Genomic DNA, 20,840 nt, shown 5'->3' with positions numbered 1-20,840 from the left:
AAAGAAATGTAACGCTTGGCAGACTTTGGGTTTTAGAAATTACACTTGGCAGACTTCTTTGGGTTTTGGAGGCTACATATTCTATACTTGGGAATCCTGCTAAGATCCATTTATCAGGAGATACAGAAAGCTGATAGTTTTGAGTGGTGCCGTGCATGCATGCTAAGGCCGACTCTGCGACCCTATGAACTGTAGCCCACAAGTCTCCTCTGTGGGATTCTCCAGGCAGGAATATTGGAATGGGTTGTCATGCCCTCCTCCAGGGGATCTTCCTGGCCCAGGGATGGAACCTGTGTCTCTTATGTCTCCTACATCAGCAGGCGAGTTCTTTACCAACAGCGCCATGTGGGAAGCCCTAGTTTTGAGTGGGGCCCAGAGCAAAAGCAGTTCTCCAGCAGCTCCAGATTATAGCACAGGCAGCCTTGCTCCCTGGTTTGTACAACCTGGGAGATCACACCGCATCAGACTTGTCTGTGGTAGAGATGTGAGGTCGATCTTCTGTACATCCTAGTAAGAGTGACAACACAACACGAGGCCTCAGGAAACAGGTAGAGGATTTGCAGCAGAGAACTATGTACCTTTATTGCAAAAACAACTCCTGACGTATACCTGGGTTCTTGGAGAAATACGGCCTCTGACCGTGGGAAGTCAAGTGGCCATGCGGTCAGGAGCTGGATACCGAGAGAGCCAACAAGTTATAGGCCTGGGAAGGAGGCAGCAGACGTCTATCATTTAATGAAAGTGCTGCTTCGGGGACTGGGCTTTAGTGGGCTGAGGAGACAAGCGGATGGCCTGGACATCCACGCCATCTCCTGCTACTGCCCTAAAGCACCTCCTTAGTTCACATCTGTGATCTTATGTAAGGAGGAAGTGCTCCTTATGACCAGCTGCCAGACAAAGCAGACAAAGAGCCCAGTGTGGATCGCAGATGGGTCAACCGAGGGATAGCTATCAGCCCAAAGTGGACTGTAGGCACACTATGGCCTCTCTCAGGGGTGGCCTGGAATGGGAATGGTAAGAAGACCTACCGATGGACCCTTGATCATCCTCTGTGAGGCAGAGAAGTTGCCTGAGGAAAGTGTCAACAGGGACTCCTGGTGTTTGTGCTGTTTCCTCAGTCGTGTCCGACTCTTTGTGGCCCCACAGACTGTATTCTGCCAAGGTCTTCTGCCCATGAAATTTTCCGGGAAAAAATCACCGAAGCCATTTCCTTTTCTAGGAGATCTTCTCGACCCAGGGATTGAACCCGCGTCTCTTGTGTCTCTTGCATCGGCAGGTGGATTCTTCACCACTAGCACCACCTGGGAAGCCCTAATAGACTCCTGGGCTGTGGTCAGCGGCTTGGATGGTTTATCAAGGGCCTGGAAAAGCAAAACTGGAAGCTGAAGAAGTAAGCTTGGAGAGGAGCCCTGTGGATAGACCTCTGGGGGTGGTTGCTAAGCGTGAGAATCTTTGTATTGACCCATTAATGCCCATCAGAGAACATTCTCTGCAGGAGAAGGAGATAAACAACTGAGTGATTAGAACTTCAGCCAATAGCTGTCAGCCCACTTCTGTTCTCATCCTCCCCGGTGTTTGCACACTGGCTCATGAGCAGAGTAACCCTGGTGGCAGAGAGGAGATCACGCATGGACCCAGTAGCGTGGACTTCAGCACACCAAGCAGTTCCCTACTCTCCATAAATAGCTTTGTGATCTACATCCAAGCCAGCCTCTGAATCTAAATACTGGTTTACAGGGAATACAGAAAAGGGAGGAGAGAAAAACACTAAATCACACCAGAAGGATGCAGTCAACAAAATACAAACTGTGGGGAACACGTAGGAAAAATGCCTGAATTTCTTCAGCAAATAAACTGCAAGATTAGAAACAGCATAGAGGCTTCCTCGATAGCTCAGTGGTAAAGAATCCACCTGCCAATGCAGGAGACTCAGGTTTGATCCTTGGGTTGAGAAGATCACCTGGAGGAGGAAACTCACTTCAGTATTCTTCCCTGGGAAATCCTATGGACAGAGGAGCCTTGTGGGCTACAGTCCAGAGTTGGACACGACTGAGGGACTAAGTGCCCGAGAGAGCGTAGATTAAAAGGTTATTTAAAACCTTAACAAATTGTAAAGTCAGATTGTTACTTGGATTATGATTTTTTTAAATGGAAATAATCCTGACATTTTTCAAATAACTGGAAATGTGAAAAGGTAACAGATATTTTTTGATACTAAAGGATTATATGTAACATTTAAAATATGATAATGGTATGGTGGTTATGTTTTAAAGAGCGAGAGAAGAATCCTAAACTTTTAATGAAATACACAGACATATTTATGGATGAAATGTTATGATGACTGGAGTTTGTTTCAGATCAAAGCGGAAGGAGGACATGGGTGAGGTTTAGATAAGGTTGAACTATGTGGCCTGATGTTTATTGGAGTTAGACAGTGGATACTTGGGGGCTCATTATACCCTTCTGTTCCCTTTTTGGGTTTTCCTTTTTTGTTTGTTGTCTTTGCTCATGCCTTGCGGCATGTGGCATCTTAGTTCCCTGACTAGGGATCGAACACAATGTCCCTGCAGTGGAAACACAGTGTCTTAACCACTGGATTGCCAAGGAGGTCCCTTACTTTTTTACATTAGAAATTCTCCACTTAAAAATTAGTTGTGTGATCAAGATGTGTTTCCTTTCCTATAAAATAAAGATAAAAGAGACATCCTCCAGCCTTCATCAAGAAACACTGGGTGAGTAAACTAAGATAATAGATATGGTGGGGAGGAATTAGAAAAGTTAAAATGACTAAGCTTCCCCGGTAGCTTGGACGGTAAAGCGTTTGCCTACAATGCGGGAGAACCGGGTTCAATCCCTGGGTCGGGAACATCCCCTGAAGAAGGAAATGGCAACCCACTCAAGTATTCACGCCTGGAAAATCCCATGGATCGAGGAGCCTGCTGGGCTACAGTCCATGGGGTCGCAAAGACTCGGACACAACTGAGCGCCTTCTCTTCACTTCTTTACTTCAAGCAAATTAAAATGAAATAATATTGAAAATGAGCAAGACCTTATGGTCCTTGCTCCCCCACCATGACCTCTGCCTGCTTTTTGTCTGTGGAAAACTTTAGTCAAAGAATAAGTTTAACAGAGAAGTGAGAAATGTGGAAACAAAGGAAAACCACTAAAGGAGACTAAATAATAATAATGTAGTCATTAAGCATAATCAAGGACCTTTAGCTCTTTCTCAAGGGCTGTAGATAATATTCTGAGCCACATCCTGTGAGCTGTCTTATAGACACTGAAACACCAGGTGGAGAAATTAACTACATCATGACCAGACTGTACCCGGGGCTTGAGCTGCCACAATTCCGGGAACTGACTGCAAAGAAATGGGAACAAATGGACCCTGGAATTGAAGATTAACTGTACCTAAAACAACCAAGATGATGCTAGTCAGACCACTGATGACCAATTTGAAGAAGACTATGTTGTTTCTACATGTAACTGCTCCCCCCGCCCAACACACACACAAACACACACACACACACACACACACACACACACACACACACATTCTGTCTATAAAAAGCTCTCACTGCCTGCTTGTTGGGACGGGTGGGGGTCGGGGTTGGTCTTTGGACAGACATCCACCACCTCCACCCCAGTTGCAGGCATTGGAAAGAAAGCAAACTTTCCTTTCTACCAACCTGGCCTGTTTATTGGCTTTTGCTTGTTGAGCAACCAGACCCCACCCCTACTGTCGCCCCCAACTCTTTTGGTAACAATATGGTAGATGAAACTCTAAGAGGAGCTTGACTTGAGCCAGTGTGTGCAGATGGGAAGAACTGCCCCTAATCCCAGGACTAGAAGGATGCTGTAGGATTTTTCAGGCTGGGCTCCAGAACTCTCTAGGGGTCCTTGGAGTCCCTGTAGGGGCCTCAGTGGGAGGCCTGTCGGGAGGAGGCTCCTGGCTCTTACTCCTGCCTTCTCTAAAGCAGTTCAGCTTTGATCTGTTTGTTATAATCAGCTCAGGACCAGATTAAGACTTTAAAGGCCCCCAATACTGAGAAACTACTATGCCTCCATGCCTACATAGAACTTGTTTTTAGTCACTGACATTAAAGTAGCCCTTTTCTAGTTTTGCTGATGGAAACATTTTCACTGTGTTTATTTGAGTGGAACTTTTCTCTCTCCCTTTGGCTACTTTACTGCTGCTCTGAGCCTATGCTTAGTATGCCTTTTGGGTAATTATAGCATTGACTGGGGTTTCACAGTACATTTCATTTAAAAGGGAAGTTTCACTGCTAAAACTTTTGATCAAATCTAATATCCATTTAAATCCTCTCTCCAACAGCTCACCAAGTATTCCTCCAACTTTGGCTTTAACACCTTCCATCTTGAAGATTTACTATCCACTAAATGACCCTGGCACATCTTCAGATTATTATTAGCAAGTCTCGTATTGAGGCCAAATATGTCATCTTGAAGCTTCCACCATTGGTTGGTCCTCTGCCCCTAGGGCTACACTGAGCAAATTTAATCCTTTTTGCACCCATCTGCCTCTGCTTAGCCAGGTGCTCAGACAGAGTTCTTGGAGTTAACTTGTCTCCCTCTGTCTCCCCAATCCCGACTCCTCAAATAGTCTCCCTAGACAGTAATAGTAATGTCAATGACAGTAACAATAATAGCCACAATTAGCTGAACTCACCAAAGTCACACAGCTGGAGGATTTTATTTTATTTCTGTTTTATTTATTATTATTTTTTAGACTTTTTACTTTATGTTGAAGTGTAACCTACTAGGGGCTTCCCTGGTGGGTCGGATGGTAAAGAATCTGCTGCAATTTGGGAGACCTGGGTTCGATCCCTGGGTCGGGAAGATTCTCTGGAGAAGGGAATGGCTATACACTCTAGAGTTCTTACCTGGAGAATTCCATGGACAGAAGAGCCTGGTGGGCTACAGTCCATGGAGTTGTAAAGAGTAGAACATGACTGAGTGACTAACTCCTTCACCATAGCCAATTAACAATGTTGTGATAGTTTCAGGTGAACAGCAAAGGGACTCAGCCATACACAGACATGTATCCATTTCCCCCTAACCCCCCCTCCTATTCAAGCTGCCACATAACACTGAGCAGAGTTCCCTGTGCTATATAGTAGGTCCTTGTTGATTATCCATCTTAAATATATCAGTGTGTATGTGCTGATCCCAAACTCCATAACTATCCCTTCCCCCCTGGTAACCATAAATTTGTTTTCTAAGTCTGTGAGTCTGTTTCTATTTTGCAAGTAAATTCATTTGTGTAATTTCTTTCACTGCTGGACTGGAGGATTTTATTTATTTTTCTTTTCTTTTTAAACATCTATTTGTTGTTTATTGGACTGCAGGATTTTAAAACCAATGCTAGTTTGTTTGATTCTGGGGTCTATGTTTCTGGCCTTTATATTATGCTTTTAACCTCCCATCTAATATGAAATAAGCTCAAAGTTTTATCTCTTCAGAACATTCAGAAACCATTGGTACAAGAAAAAATTTTCAAGTGTCCTTCAGCTTTTGACAGTGAAGCGTTGTCTAGAGTCTGCAATATGGGATCAAGGAGTCTTCACTTGTCATTCAAAGGCCATACTCCTGGGTTGATGGCTGTGATGGGTCTGTTCCGCTCCTCACTTGTGGAGGCCTCTCTTAGGTGTGGCAGTGGGGCTGTCACTTATGACGGCCTTTCGGTGGCAGGATTGGACCTGTCGTTGGCCCTCTGGATCATCGCTGGTATCTTTGGTGATGTCCTGTCCACCCGGGGGAATCTGTGCTCTGTAGGAAGTTCATCACTGAGTATGAGATGGTGTCATTGGCACCTCATGAAAGCCAAGGAAGGTGGGGGCTTCTGGTTGGCTTGCTTGGGCCCCATGCCAGTGCCCTGGCTTATAAGGAAAGCTGGGCAAGCAATTTCATGAGTTTCTGCTTCCTTGCTGTGAGGTGGGCTTCTCTCATCAAAATTTATAAGGATGAGAACTCTTCCAACATAGGAAGAGAGAACAGATGCGATGAACTGAAAATGCCCATACTTCCATAGGTATGCTATTCCCCAGGTCTTTTTGTTTAATGAATCAACATATATTTATCAAGTCCAAGGTCCCTGTAAGGCACAGCAAATGGGAACGTGATTGCCACGTTTAGTTGAAACCTCAGATCTCCAAAGAGCTCAAGACCTTTCATTTCCTGTATGTCTTAACTGGGTTCTTCATTTACAGGACCAGAGGTCAGACTTGGAGGTGAGGGGACTTCCCTGGCAGTCCAATGGTTAAAACTCTGCTTCCACTGTAGGAGTGTGTGTTTGACCTCTGGTTGGGGAACCAGGATCAAACAAGGAGCATGGCCAACAGGGGATTAAAAAAAAATTGGGAGAGGGTGAAGAAAGATTGATGTCACTTGCCATATCTTCTCAGATTTAGAATGCCCAGCTGCTGCTGCTGCTGGTAAGTCACTTCAGTCGTGTCCAACTCTGTGCGACCCCATAGACAGCAGCCCACCAGGCTCCCCCATCCCTGGGATTCTCCAGGCAAGAACACTGGAGTGGGTTGCCATTTCCTTCTCCAATTCATGAAAGTGAAAAGTGAAAGCAAAGTCGCTCAGTCGTGTCCGACCCTCAGAGACCCCATGGACTACAGCCTTCCAGGCTCCTCCGTCCGTGGGATTTTCCAGGCAAGAGTACTGGAGTGGGGCTAAAATCCCCAAACTCTTACCCTATAGCCAGGGCTTACACAGGGCTGTCAAGGTGATAGTCCTAAAACACAGGTAAAATTGTGTCACCTCCACAGCTTGGAAATCCTTGATTAATCTCCCTTACTCAGAGACTTCCCTGGTGGTCCAGTGGTTAAGAATCTGCCTTCCAACGCAGGGAACATGGGTTTGATCCCTAGTCAGGGAACTAAAATCCCACATGCTATGAGGCAACTAAGCCTGCCCAATGCAACTGTTGAGCCTGCACACAACAACTAAGACCCTTCACAGCCAAAAATTAATTAATTAAAAACTGTGCTTTAAAAAACAAAAATAAAAAAGAATTCCATTACTCAGCTGCTAATCCATTCATTCACTCAAAGCATATGGGTACTTATTATGTGCCAAGTACAGTGCTAGAAAAGTGAAGGTATTAGTCTGCTCAGTCATGTCCAACTCTTTGAGACCCCTGTAGCCTACCAGACTAGGCACTTTGACTATAAAGATGAAAGCCATGGGTCCAGCCACCAAGAATCTCAGGGTGTAGCCAAGGAGACAGATAGGAACACAATCATACTTGGAGAGATGGAGCACCCAGGGCTGAGTGTCCTTGATGCCCCTTGCTGAAACACCCTCCTCAAGACTACAGCCCCTGGCCCCCACCCAACCCCATACTTGTACCTTGTGAATCTCATACTTCCTTCAAATCAAATTTACTAAGAACTGACTATATAGCCAGGGAACTCTGCTTAATGCTCTATGGTGACCTAAATGGGAAGGAAATCCAAAAGGATGGGGATATATGTATATATACAGCTGATTCATTTTACTGCATAGGAGAAACTAACATAATATTATAAAGCAACTATATTCCAATAAATATTAATTTTAAAAAGTGTACCCTAAGAAAAAATCAAATCTAGGTTCCTCCTTGGGAGATCTTAGATGGTTCAATGTGTTCTGAATGCTGGAATCCCCCAGAGAGCTATATGGGGAGGGGGCATCTTTACTGTGAGTTTCCTGCAATGTCCTGCAGAACAAATCCTCAGTGGCTAATAGGATGACGCCTCTGATTTCTCTCTTCCTCCCCAAATGAACACAGGTTTGGTAATGCCTCTCAGGAAGATGGAACACATTTTCATTTTTTAGCCAAGTGCGATGGGGCTGTTCCCAAGGTTACATTCACCATGTGCTCCCCGTCCAGTAGGCACCCAGTGATACTCTGTGGGGTTTGTTTGCAGCCTCATCTTCCAACGCAATCAGGCCTGTGTGGGGCAAGCCTAAGTGGGGGGCTCTCTAAGCCAACTTGGGGCTTAGAGAGGGCTTTGCTGCTGGGGGGATGTTCCGCCTCCATCAGTTTTCAGTGAGGAATCTGGGCCCAGAAGATGAAATGGTTTTCTGCCTGACCGAACTTGCCACTTCTCAGATTGGCCAGTGAGCTTTGGTTTCTGGCCAAGTCCACGGTGGGCTTCCCTGCTTTGATGTGGTTTTGCAAGGAAAACATCCGCAGATGAGCAACAACCAAGACATTTTTTTCTTTTCTCTCTTAGTCCACATTGAGTTTTTCAAAAGCAGTACTAATTAGCTTCTTGGAGCTGGTGGAAGCTGGGAGGCCACAGCCCTGTATAGGAGAGAGAGAATGGATACAGGTCTCAGAGTCTGAATATCAGCAGAAATGTAGATTAATTTAGGATATCATGTACAGATGTGAGAGCTGGATCATAAAGAAGGCTGAGAACTGAAGAACTGATGCCTTTGAACCGTGGTGCTGGAGAAGACTCCTGAGAGCCCCTTGGACTGCAAGGAGATCAAATCAGTCAATCCTAAAGGAAATCAACCCTGAATATTCATTGGAAGGACTGATGCTGAAGCTGAAGTGCCAATACTTTGGCTACCTGATGCAAAGAACTGACTCACTGGAAAGACCCTGAGGCTGGTAAAGATTGAAGGCAGGAGGAGAAGGGACTGGCAGAGGATGAGATGGTTAGATAGTATCACCAACTCAATGGACATGAACTTGAGCAAACTCTGGGAGATAGTGAAGGACAAGGAAGCCTGGCGAGCTTCCGTCCGTGTGGTTGCAAAGAGTCAAACACGACTTAGTAACTGAACAACAACAAAGGATTTCCAAACAGTTATTCAAATGTATGTCATTGGTGGAAAGGGGGAAGAGGGGAAATTTGGAATCAGGAGAACTGGGTCCTAAATCACTCATGTTCCACCTGTTAGTGAAGGTGCATGATTTTAAGGTCTACCCTTGGTTTTCTCATCCATAAAACAGAGATTCCGATCAAAGGACTGATAGTCTCCAGGGAAATGATGCCTGTGGAAGTCTGTGTGATCAGTAAAGCACCATCCATGTCAAGTATTAATTAGGGAGAAATACCAGTCCCCAAAGAAAAGAATTGTTCATTGATATTAAAGGCAAAAGACATTGATTAATTATTTTTGAAAAAAGCTTATAGTTGAATGCTGCTGCTAAGTCGCTTCAGTCATGTCCAGCTCTGTGCGACCCCATAGATGGCAGCCCACCAGGCTCCCCCGTCCCTGGAATTCTCTAGGCAAGAACACTGGAGTGGGTTGCCATTTCCTTCTCCAATGTATGAAAGCGAAAAGTGAAAGTGAAGTCGCTCTGTCTTGTTGGACTCTTCAATACTCCATGGACTGTAGCCTACCAGGCTCCTCCATCCATGGGATTTTCCAGGCACAAGTATTGGAGTGGGTTGCCATTTCCTTCTCCATACCACATACTTTATACTGCAATGGCAACACTGCCTATAGAAATAGGTTTAAAAGCATATTCATAGTGCACACACACGTACCACACTGCGCTTCGTCACTCAGTTGTGTCCGACTCTTTGCGATCCCATGGACTGTAGCCCACCAGGCTCCTTTGTCCATGGGGATTCTCCAGGCAAGAATACTGGAATGGGTCTCCATGATCTCCTCCAGGGGATCTTCCCCAACCCAGAGATGGAATCCAGGTCTCCCTCATTGTAGGCAAATTCTTTACCATCTGAGCCACCAGGGAAGTCCATGAATACTTGGGTGAAGAGACTATCCCTTTTCCAGGGGATCTTTAACCGGGTTCTTCTGCATTGCAGGCAGATTTTTTACCAGCTGAGCTACCAGGGAAACCCTAAAAGCATATTAGCTTGTCTTTTTATTATTTATTTCTGGCTGTTCTGGGTCTTTGCTATTGCACTCAGGCTTTCTCTAGTTGCGGTCAGAGGGTACTACTCTCTATTTACAGTGCTTGGGCTTCTCATAGCGGTGGCTTGTCTTGTGCTGTAGCATGGGCTCGGGAGTTGTGGCTCAGGGGCTTAGTTGCTCCATGGCATGTGGGATCTTCCTGGAACAGGGATGGACCCATGTCGACTGTGTTGGCAGGTGGATTCTTAACCATTGGACCACCAGGGAAGTCTGTGTCTTTTTTTTTTTTTTTAAATTGTAGGGAACATATCCTATTTTGAAACAATTGTGGATTCATAAGATGTTGGGGAAAAAATGAATAGGCAGGTCTAGGCACCCTTCCCCCAGCTTCCCCCAGAGTGAACATCTTCTTGCCTGTAGTACTGTATCAAAACCAATAAATTGACATTGGTATAATGCACGGAACTTATTTCACCAGTTTTACAAATACTTTTCTGTGTATATGTGTAATAGTTCTACACAATTGTATCCCACATGTAACTCTGTGTAACCACCTCCACAATCAAGATCCAGACTGTGGGACTTCTCTGGTGGTCCAGTGGCTATGACTCCAAGCTCTGCTGGGGCCCAGGGTTCGATCCCTGGTCAGGGAGCTAGAGCCCTCATGCCACAACTAAGACACAGTACAGCCAAATAAATAAATGTTAAAAAAAAAAAAAAAAGATCCAGAACTGTTTTAACACACCAGGGCTCCTTCATGATGCCCCTTAACAGATTCACACTCTCCTCCCCCCAGTTCTCATCTCCAGGCAACTGGTCATCTGTTCTCCATCACTATAATTTTGATATTTCAAGTATTATATAACTGGAATCATATGGTATGTCAGTCAGTCAGTTCAGTCTCCCAGTCATGTCCGACTCTTTGCGACCCCATGAATCACAGCACGCCAGGCCTCCCTGTCCATCACCAACTCCTGGAGTTCACTCAAACTCATGTCCATCGAGTCAGTGATGCCATCCAGCCATCTCATCCTCTTTTGTCCCCTTCTCCCCCTGCCCCCAATCCCTCCCAGCATCAGAGTCTTTTCCAATGAGTCAACTCTTCGCATGAGGTGGCCAAAGTATTGGAGTTTCATCTTCAGTATCAGTCCTTCCAATGAACACCCAGAACTGGTCTCCTTTAGGATTGACTGGTTGGATCTCCTTGCAGTCCAAGGGACTCTCAAGAGTCTTCTCCAGCAGCACAGTTCAAAAGTATCAATTATTCGGCACTCAGCTTTCTTCACAGTCCAACTCTCGCATCCATACATGAGCACTGTAAAACCATAGCCTTGACTAGATGGACCTTTGTTGGCAAAGTAATGTCTCTGCTTTTTAATATGCTATCTAGGTTGATATGTAACCTTTTGAAATTGCCTTTGTTCATTTTATTCACCCAATTTAGTTCCCCTAAGCTCCCATGCAAGTTGTTACATGTATCAACAGTGTGTACCTTTTCTTTGCTGAGTAGTATCCATGATGTGGATATACCACTGTTCAAGCATTCACTCTCTGAAGGACATTTGGGTTGTGATTATTCCTGATAAGAGAAAAGAAGCATTTATTCGTTCCTGTGGGTGTGCTTAGTCACTAAGTCATGTCTGACTCTTTGAGACCCCATGGGCTGTAGCCCACCAGGCTCCTCTGTCTGTGGGATTTTCCAGGCAAGAATACTGGAGTAGATTGCCATTTCCTTCTCCAGGGGATATTCCCAACCCAGTGATCAAACTCACGTCTCCTGCATTGACAGATGGATTCTTTACCACTGAGCCACCTGGGAAGCCCATTTATTGGTTCATTCAATAAATGTTAGAGGAGTTGCCCCATGTACCAGCTTCTACAGTAAGTATTGGTGAGGCAGCAGTGAATTAGAGAAAGACGATCAACCTGTAAATATAGAGGATGATTGCAGGGGTCATAAAGGATGAAAAAGGAATAGAAAGACTGGCAGCCAGAGTGCGTGTGACTCCTTTAGAAAGGAGGCTGGCAGAGGCCCCTTGGAGGAGGCAACATTTAAGTCAAGACCTGAATGGGAGGAACCGATAATTCAAAAGCCCCAGTAAAGAGCCTGTAAGACAGCAGGCAGCAGGAACAGCAGGTGCACCCTGAGGTGGGCACGGGCCTGGTTGCTAGAGGAACAAAGAGGAAGCCCAGAGAGGCTGCAGCAAACGTGGAGGTTGGGGGGAGGAATGGTGGGAGAAGCAGGCAGGACCTGTGGGGTGCAGGGAAGAATTGGGGTTTTAATCTAAGGCTTTCAAGCAAAGGGAGGCATGATCCCACTAACATTTTAAAAGAGCACTCGAGTTTAGACAGCGGAGATATCACTTTGATGACAAAGGTCTGTATAGTCAAAGCTATGGTTTTTCCAGTAGTCATGTACAGATATGAGAGTTGGACCTAAAGAAGGCTGAGCACCAAAGAATCAATGTTTTCCAGTTGTGGTGCTGTAGATGACTCTTGAGAGTTCCTTGGACTGGGAGGTAGGACACGTAGTGCCCAATTGCAGCCTCAGAAGGGGGGAGCAGTCACTTTGTTCCTCTGAACCTAGGGTCCTCATCAGTGGCCTGTATATTCTGGTCAAAGGATGCTTGCCAGCCCCAGGACAAGTCAGTTCAGGACAAAGAAGCATTTCTCTAAGCCTGACTTCCCAGAGTAAAATTGAGGAGTGAATTTGAGGTTCAATAAATTCAGGGACTATTTACCTCCCTTAAAATAGTCTGGGGAAAGGACTTCCCCGGTGGTTCAATGGTTAAGACTCTGCACTTCCATTTCTAGGATCCTGGTTCCATTCCTGGTCAGTGAACTAAGATCCCACAAGCTGTGAGGTGGCCCAAGAAAAGAAAGAAAGAAAAAAGAAGTGGAGGGGAAAGATTTAAACCAAACAATCTCTAAAATCCAACAATAGAAACTGACTGCATGCAGAGAGGTTATCCAAAAGCATCTGATGCTGGAGCAACACAGATTAATAAAACTTGATATGCTCATTTTTAAATAATTTGGGAGTGGGGAGGCAGGGAATCAAAAGATGACTAGTATTTTATGACATGTAAAAGTTACCAGAAGCTCAAATTTCAGTGTTCATAAAGTTCTATTCGAACCTGTTCATTTGTTGACATCCTGTCTATGGCTGGGTTGGGAAGATCTTCTGGAGGAAGGCATGGCAACCCATTCCAGTATTCTTGCCTGGAGAATCTCCATGGACAGAGGAGCCTGGCAGGTTACAATCCATGGGGTCTCAAAGAGTTGGACACGACTGAGGGACTAAGCATGCTTGTATGCATGGCTGATTTTGCATTATGATGGCAGAGATAATCGATTGTGTTAGAAATGTGTACTCTCTAGGGTTTATACAGTTTTGGTCACTCCTGTGGTGAACAGACTCCCTCCCCTAGCCACCCCCCACCTTGTTGGCCGTTACCTGGCATTCATGCCTCTGTCGATCCCTCCCTTTGAGGGAGAGTGAACCTTACTTCTAACCAACAAATACATTGAGGGCTGTCACTCCCATGAGTGATATGGCACTGTGACTTTCATCTTCTAGCAGACTCTCTCCCTTTTCTCCTTTGGCAAAGCCAGCTGCTGTGTTATAATCTGTGCTATGAAGAAACCCATGAGACAAGAAACTGAGGCTATCTGGATCACTGCCAAGAGGAAACTGAAGCCCTCAGTCTGGCAACCTGTGAGGAACTCAATCCTGCCAACAACCACATGAACTTGGAAGTGGATCTCTTCCACCTGGAGCCTCAGAGGCCCAGCCCTGGCAGATGCTTACTTCATTTGCAGCCTCATGAGAAACCCCACAGTAGAGAGCCCAGGTAAGCCACGGCTCATCTCCTGACCCACAGAAATTGTGAGGTAAGAAATGTGTGAGTTTTTCTCTTTTTTAAATTTGGCTGCACCAGTTCTTTGTTGAGGCATGTGGGGTCTTTGTTATGGTGTGCAAGTTTTTTTGTTTTTCAGTTGTAGTATGTGAGCATGTGAGATCTTTTTGGTTGTGGCAAGTGGGATCTTTAGCTGCAGCATGAGAACTCTTAGTTGAAGCATGTGGGATCTAGTTCCTTGACCAGCGATTGAACCAAGCCCCCCTGCATTGGGAGCTCAGAGTCTTAGCCAATGAAACACCAGGGATGTCCCTCAAATGTGTGTTGTTTTAATTGCTAAGTCTGTGCTACTATCATTTTACAACCATCAATGATTACAAAACTGGGATTCAGACTTCCTCAAATATGGATGGTCCTGTGGGGTTTCCTCCACACAGCCAAGATTTCTACAGAGCTCCTCAGGAGCAAAGCAGAGGAGTGAAGCCAGGCTATGGCAGCCTTGGAGTTGTTGGAGGACTAGGTGGATGAAGATGCTTCACCAAAGACCCTAGACAGCCAGAGATCCCAAAGATGCCCCCCATTTAAATGAATCACCAGCAAGCCTGTTACTAAACGGAACAACGTGAAACCTTAGATGTGTTTAGGATCCTGGGGTTCTGTGGCCCAGAGGCACACTGGCCACTTGGCTTGGAATGGTGAGCTGGGCTGAGACTTGAGGACCCCATGTGGCCTGTTACTTTAGGTCTTAGGCTGAGTAGGAATCATGCTGTCTACACCATGGCTGCTCACATCTGTTCCCAGTGGTCATCCCTTAATCAGGAGGAAACCCTTCCCACCCCACCCTCAACCAGACAGTCAATACCTCAGAATCATCTAAGGCAAGAGAGCAGAGGCCATGATGACCTAAATGGGAAGACAATCCATGCAAGAGGGGGTATATGTATATGTTTACCTGATTCACTTTGCTGTACAGTAGAAACTAACACAGGACTGTAAAGCAACTCTACTCCAGTAAAAATTTTTTAAAAAGAAAGAAGGAAAGCAGAGCCCAGAGAAATTGAGGGCAAGACGTAGGGAGCTCTGGCCTCTACTTAGAAGTTAAAGGACATCATCCAAATATCAGGATGCAGAGAATGATCTGATTATGAAATTCAGGACAATAAAATGAAAGATGAAGTAGACATTTTTTAAAGGAAAAATTCTAAGCCTTCGTTAACTCTTGGCTTAGTAAACATCACCACGGAAGTGGAATCAGGACCAATCACCAGGACATCTAGAGGAAGTCATAAATGGTCATTTTTGGCATGCTGTGTCCTTTTGCTTTAAAACTCCTGAGCCAGCATCACCAGGGCAAACTGTGTTTATGGTGAGTGTGACTTGGAATCTAAACACAATTTTCATTCATTTCTTCAGTTCATTGAGCCTCTTCTGAGCTCCAGGCACCCTTAAATGCCGGAGGGATAGAAGCAGACAGAATGGACTTGCTTCCTCACCAGCCGAGGCAGCCTCAGGAGTTTCAAATCACACAACAGCACAAATAATGGCTTTTGTTACTAGGAGTGTTACCCTCATTATAACTAGTAGTGTAGGTCTTCAATAACTGTCTTTTCTGTTCTCTTCTTAAAATTCAAATACCTGTTAGAGTTCCCCATTAACACAATTAATCATCAGGCCTCATGAGCCCCAATCTGCCGTGTAGTGAGACTGCTTATGGATCTAAGAGAGGCATCTCTATAAACTGTAATGTACAATCTCTGAGGATGAGATAGATACTTCAGTGAAGACCAAGTTAGCATACAGTTAACTGGAACTCTGAAATGTTTGGGCTTTGAAATCAATACTATTTTCGGGTAATGCTTTGGTGTATATGTATTTTTTCAAGCAAAATATTTCTTTATTACAAAATAAAAATCTGTAATGTAAAAGTGAAAGACTCCTATAATCTTTCTAACTTTCTGCAGTGTGAAAAAAAAAATCAGGGAAGTGCAGAGTGTAAACCTTCCTTTTACTCATAACCCTTGACCTTCCCTACTTCCCACACACAAATAAAAGATCACTTCTGTTGATAACTGTTTTGCACATCTAAAACACACACACACATGTATATTTCTGAAATTAAAATAGAAAATTACATGTGTCTTTTTTGCTGTCTCGCATACAGGGTTATTGTTACCATCTTTCTAAATTCTATATATATGTGTTAGTATACTGTATTGGTGTTTTTCTTTATAATATCATATATGAAATGAATCGCCAGTCCAGGTTCGATACAGGATACAGGATGCTTGGGGCTGGTGCACTGGGATGACCCAGAGGGATGGTACGGGGAGGGAGGAGGAAGGGGGTTCAGGATTGGGAACATGTGTACGCCTGTGGCGGATGTATGGCAAAACCAATGCGATATTGTAAAGTAATTAGCCTCCAATTAAAATAAATAAATTTATATAAAATAAAATAAAATAGAAAATTATATCTAGCTTTAAAAAAAAATGTATTTCACTCCAACTCAGCACTACATGACTCAGCCAAACAGGATACACATGACTCCTATGAATATACATGAATCACCTACTCTGTTTTAGAAGCTGTGTAGACAGACACAGAAAACAGACTTGTGGTTGCCAAAGGGGAGTAGGGGTGGAGAGTGATGGATTGGGAGTTTGGGATTAGCAGATGCAAACTAACATTTATAGAATGGATAAACAAGCTCCTACTGCATAGCACAGGGAACTAACTATATCCAATATCCTGTGATAAACCATAACGGAAAAGAAAATTTTAAAGAATGTGTATATATGTACGGGCTTCCCAGGTGCTCAGCGGCAAAGAATCCGCCCACCAGTGCAGGGGCAGCAGGGGACTGGGCTCGACCCCTGAGTCGGGAAGACCCCCGGAGAGGAAGATCCCCTGGAGAGGAAGACCCCCTGGGGAGGGAGACCCCCTGGAGAGGAAGACCCCCTGGAGCAACCCACTCCAGTATTCTTGCCTAGAAAATCCCATGGACAGAGGAGCCTGGCGGGCTATCGTCCACAGTGTTGCAAAGAACTGGACAAGCATGAATATGCACATGTTATTATTGGTATTTTTCCCCTCCACAGACCGTCAGCTTCTTGACAGGATAGACCCTGTTCATTTTCATATTCTCAGATACTGAGTGAATGAATCAAAGAATCCATCCATTCATTATCTCTGTACGATCTGCCCGTTAGACTTTAGGGACAAATTTGTCTGGGACAGACTCTTGGGAGTCCTCGATGAACCAAAATAGACTTGCTAAGCACATAACTTCGAAAGCAACCCCCAAATCAGGGACACCCCAGAATCCAGGGAATCATGCTTCAGTGTGCAAGTGAAATCCATTTGCCACCTTTACTGTCACTTCTTGACTCCTGTAAGTTTGTAAACAGTGAGGAGTTGCTTTGAAGGAAAAGCGCTAACATGTAGGAATGGGTGGGGATGTTATTTCTATTGGCCCTTAGGTGTGTAAGCCTGGGAGGGGTTATGAAATTCCCTATGTGATTTTAATTAACTTTATTTTTTAGACTATGCCAGAATATTCTGGGAATAAGTTGGTTATAGGTGCCAGGGCTGAGGACTCAAGACAAACACGAGACTTAGCTGGTGGAGACTCTGGAACTTGTCTGCAAATACCCAGAGGGCTCCTGGCCTAGAGTTATCATGGGGCCTTGGAGGCCATGAGAGTCCAAAGACAAGAGTTTATCCTAAGAGGGGAGCTCCCATCACTGGAAGTACAATAAGTTCCCTACATATGAATGTGTTCTGTTTGAGAGCACATTCGTTAAGTCCAGCAAAGTTAGCCTAACGACCAACACAACCAACACAATCAACTATTAGTACTGTACTATAATAGGTTTATAATACTTTTTACACAAATAATACAAACACAAGAAACTGTTTTTAGTCTTACAGTACAGTACCTTGAAAAGTACAGTAGTCTAGTACAACAGCTGGCACACAGGGGCTGGCATTGAGTGAAGAGGCAAGAAGAGTTACTCACTGGGGGAGGGAGAGGAGGTGGGAGATGGTAGAGCTGAAGGGTCACCAGCAACAAGAGATGGAGGGCAAGCTGCAATTTCACTTATGCCTGATGCTGATGGAACACATGTTCGCATCTTTGAAAGTTCACAACTTAAAGTTTGTATATAGGGGAGTTACTATATTCAAAGAGAGGCAGATGAACTCCTGTAGGGCTCACAGGAGAGGTTTCCAGTGGGAAAATTGCCAAGAGGAGTCTATAATGGAACTTCTCTGAGAAGCTATCAGTCTTACTCAGAAGGCGGCCAAGGGCTCTGCAAACAACGTGCTCAGCACTGCTGTACTGCCTCACTTTGGAAATTCACACTTAAATGTTTCTGAAATGTTGCAGTCTATGAGGGCATTTGGTGTGGTCTGTCTTCTACATTGCACTTTCTGTGGAATGATTGATCAGTCTCCATCAGTGCCCAGATGGCCCTGGCAGCCCCTCCCCACACAGAGCCCAGGGAGTCCTGAAACCAACTGGATAAACTTTGAGCACAATATTTACAATGGGTGAGCAACAAGGACCCCCTGTATAGCACAGCGGGCTCTGCTCAATGTTATGTGGTAGCCTGGATGGGAGGGGAGCTTGGGGGAGAATGGATACATGTCTATGTGTGGCTGAGTCCCTTTGCTGTTCACCTCAAACTATTACAATGTAGTTAATTGCTGATTAATGGGACAACAGGCCTGGTAGGCTGCCCTCTATGGGGTTGCACAGAGTTGGACAGGACTGAAGCCACTTAGCAACAGCAGCAGCAATCAGCAATAACCAAATACAAAATAAAAAGTTAAAAAACCAAAACTCTGAGCATATCTTCTCTTTATGGGAAACTGAGGCCCAGAGCAGATGAGTAATGAATCCAGCATCATGCCGCCGAAGCAGGCATGAGCAGGGCCTCCCAGACCCAAGTCCTCTCCAGGATTCCCAAGGGACTGATGCTCTCAACACTGGGAGCAGAGGTAGGACTGAGGGACTCTGCTCCTTTCGGCCTTCTTAGGGGGTCAGACCTCAAGCAGTTGGAGAGGAGACCTGGGCTAGTCATCAGAACCCTGAGCAGCCACAGCGGTAACATCTGCCAACAACATGCCAGGCATGGTGCTGAGCTCCTGGCACTCAACTCTCAGAGGTAGAGACACAATCATCTCATTTTACAGAGAAGGAGTGTAAGGCTCAGATCAGGGATGTGGCTTGGCTAAGGTCACAAAGTCAGGAAGTGGTGGAGTCTGGATTTGCAGCCAGTGCTTATCCCAAAATGTCATCAAAAACAAGAGGGCGATTAGGGGAGAGGATAGGGAGAAGGGATAGTTAGGGAGTTCGGGATGGAGGTGTACAACTCTTATATTTAAAGTGGATAGCCAACGAGGTCCTACTCTATAGCACATGGACCTCTGCCCAATGTTATGTGGCAGCCTGGATGGCACGGGAGTTTGTGGGAGAATGGATACATGTATATGTATGGCTGAGTCCCTTCACTGGTCCCCTGAACCTATCACAACATTGTTAATTGGCTACATCTCAATACAAATAAAAAGTTAAAAAGAAAGAAAAAGCAAGAGGGAGATGATAGGCATCGTTGTGTTTGGTCTGAGGCTAAAATAGCTGAGGTCAGGAGAGGTGGTTTGCAAATCAACCACCGTGCGGTGGTTTGGACCACTCATCCTGGTTAGTGTCCTGCCACTGGTCCTACACTCAACCCTCCCCACCTGGGAGCCCCCACTCAGCCAGGGCACTGCAGCCCAGGCCTAAAGGGCCACAAGCCCTAGACCCTCGTTCTTCAACTCCAGCACACATCAGAACCACCTGCAGGGCCCATTGACACAGTGATACCTGGGCCCCACCCCAAGGTTTCTTTTTTTCTTCTTTCTTTTTTATTTTTTAAGTTATGAAGGTATGAAAACATGTTTATAGGAGACTTGGAAAATACAGAAGAAAGTTACATATAGTTCCACTATAGATTACAATTATTTTTTAAGTAGATAAATTAAGCTTTTTTAGTTGGAGTTTCAGTATCAAGCTCTCAAAAATTACTAGAATGAGTAGACAGAAAAGTAGGATATAGTAGACCTGGAAAGCCCTATGAACCAATTTATCTTAATTAAGATTTATACAATTTTCACACAATAGCAGGATACAGATTCTACTCAAGTTCCCATAGACTATAAACCAGGAGACACTGGAACATATCCAGGGATGCAAAACAAGGTGCAAAAATTTCATGGTCTGAAGGTGTTGAAATCATACAGAGTTTGTTCTCATATCACTGTGGAATTATGTTAGAAATCAATATCAAAAGATATTTGAAAAATAACCCACAGTGTGACATTTACCGAGAGAGATCTTTGACTAAGCCATTGAAAGCCTCTATAAAGTTAAAAAGACTGAAAAAACATAGAAGGTGATTGCAGAGAAAAAAAGTATTTAAATGAGAAATTAATATCAGAATGAGAAATTAATATCAAAGGTACTTAAAATACCCCATTTATTTGGAAATTAAATGTCCACTTTTAAGTCCCAACCCAGGGGTCTGATTCAGGACGTCGGTGGGGGGGGGGGGTGCCTGAGACTCTGCATTTCTAGCCAGGTCCCAGGTGATGCCGAGGCTGCCAATTTCGGACCACACTTTGAGAACAATTGTGATACATCATGCTTCCCCCCCTGCCCCCCACCCCAGCCCCATCTGGGCTAAAAGAGGGAGATCTAACCAACAGCAACCTCTGGGACTGAGATGAGAAAAGACTTTCAAGTCACACTAACTGGGTTTTGATTTTCCTGTTGGCTTTTTAGTTCCTGTGTGAAGTTTGTTAAGTTACCTAACTCATCTGAGCCTCTGAGAAGTCCCTAGAAAATGTGGATGCTAAGACCAGCTTCATAGAGTTGCTGAGACTGTATCTATCAACCCACTTGTCACATAGCAGGAGCGCAGCTAATAACAGTTACACAGAGTCTGGCACACAGGAATTTCTTTTTGTTTCTACTCCATCAGGCCTCTGGCCTCCTGGGTCAGGATGCTCAAAACCCTGGAGGCTGACTGTGTTCATTAGAAATGAATCCTAAACGTATCACCAGCCTGATGAAGAGGCCGTGGC

The sequence above is a fragment of the Oryx dammah genome, unplaced genomic scaffold (assembly GCF_014754425.2).
Source record: "Oryx dammah isolate SB20612 unplaced genomic scaffold, SCBI_Odam_1.1 HiC_scaffold_25, whole genome shotgun sequence".
Taxonomy (NCBI): domain Eukaryota; kingdom Metazoa; phylum Chordata; class Mammalia; order Artiodactyla; family Bovidae; genus Oryx; species Oryx dammah.
Note: the sequence above shows the minus strand (reverse complement) of the source record.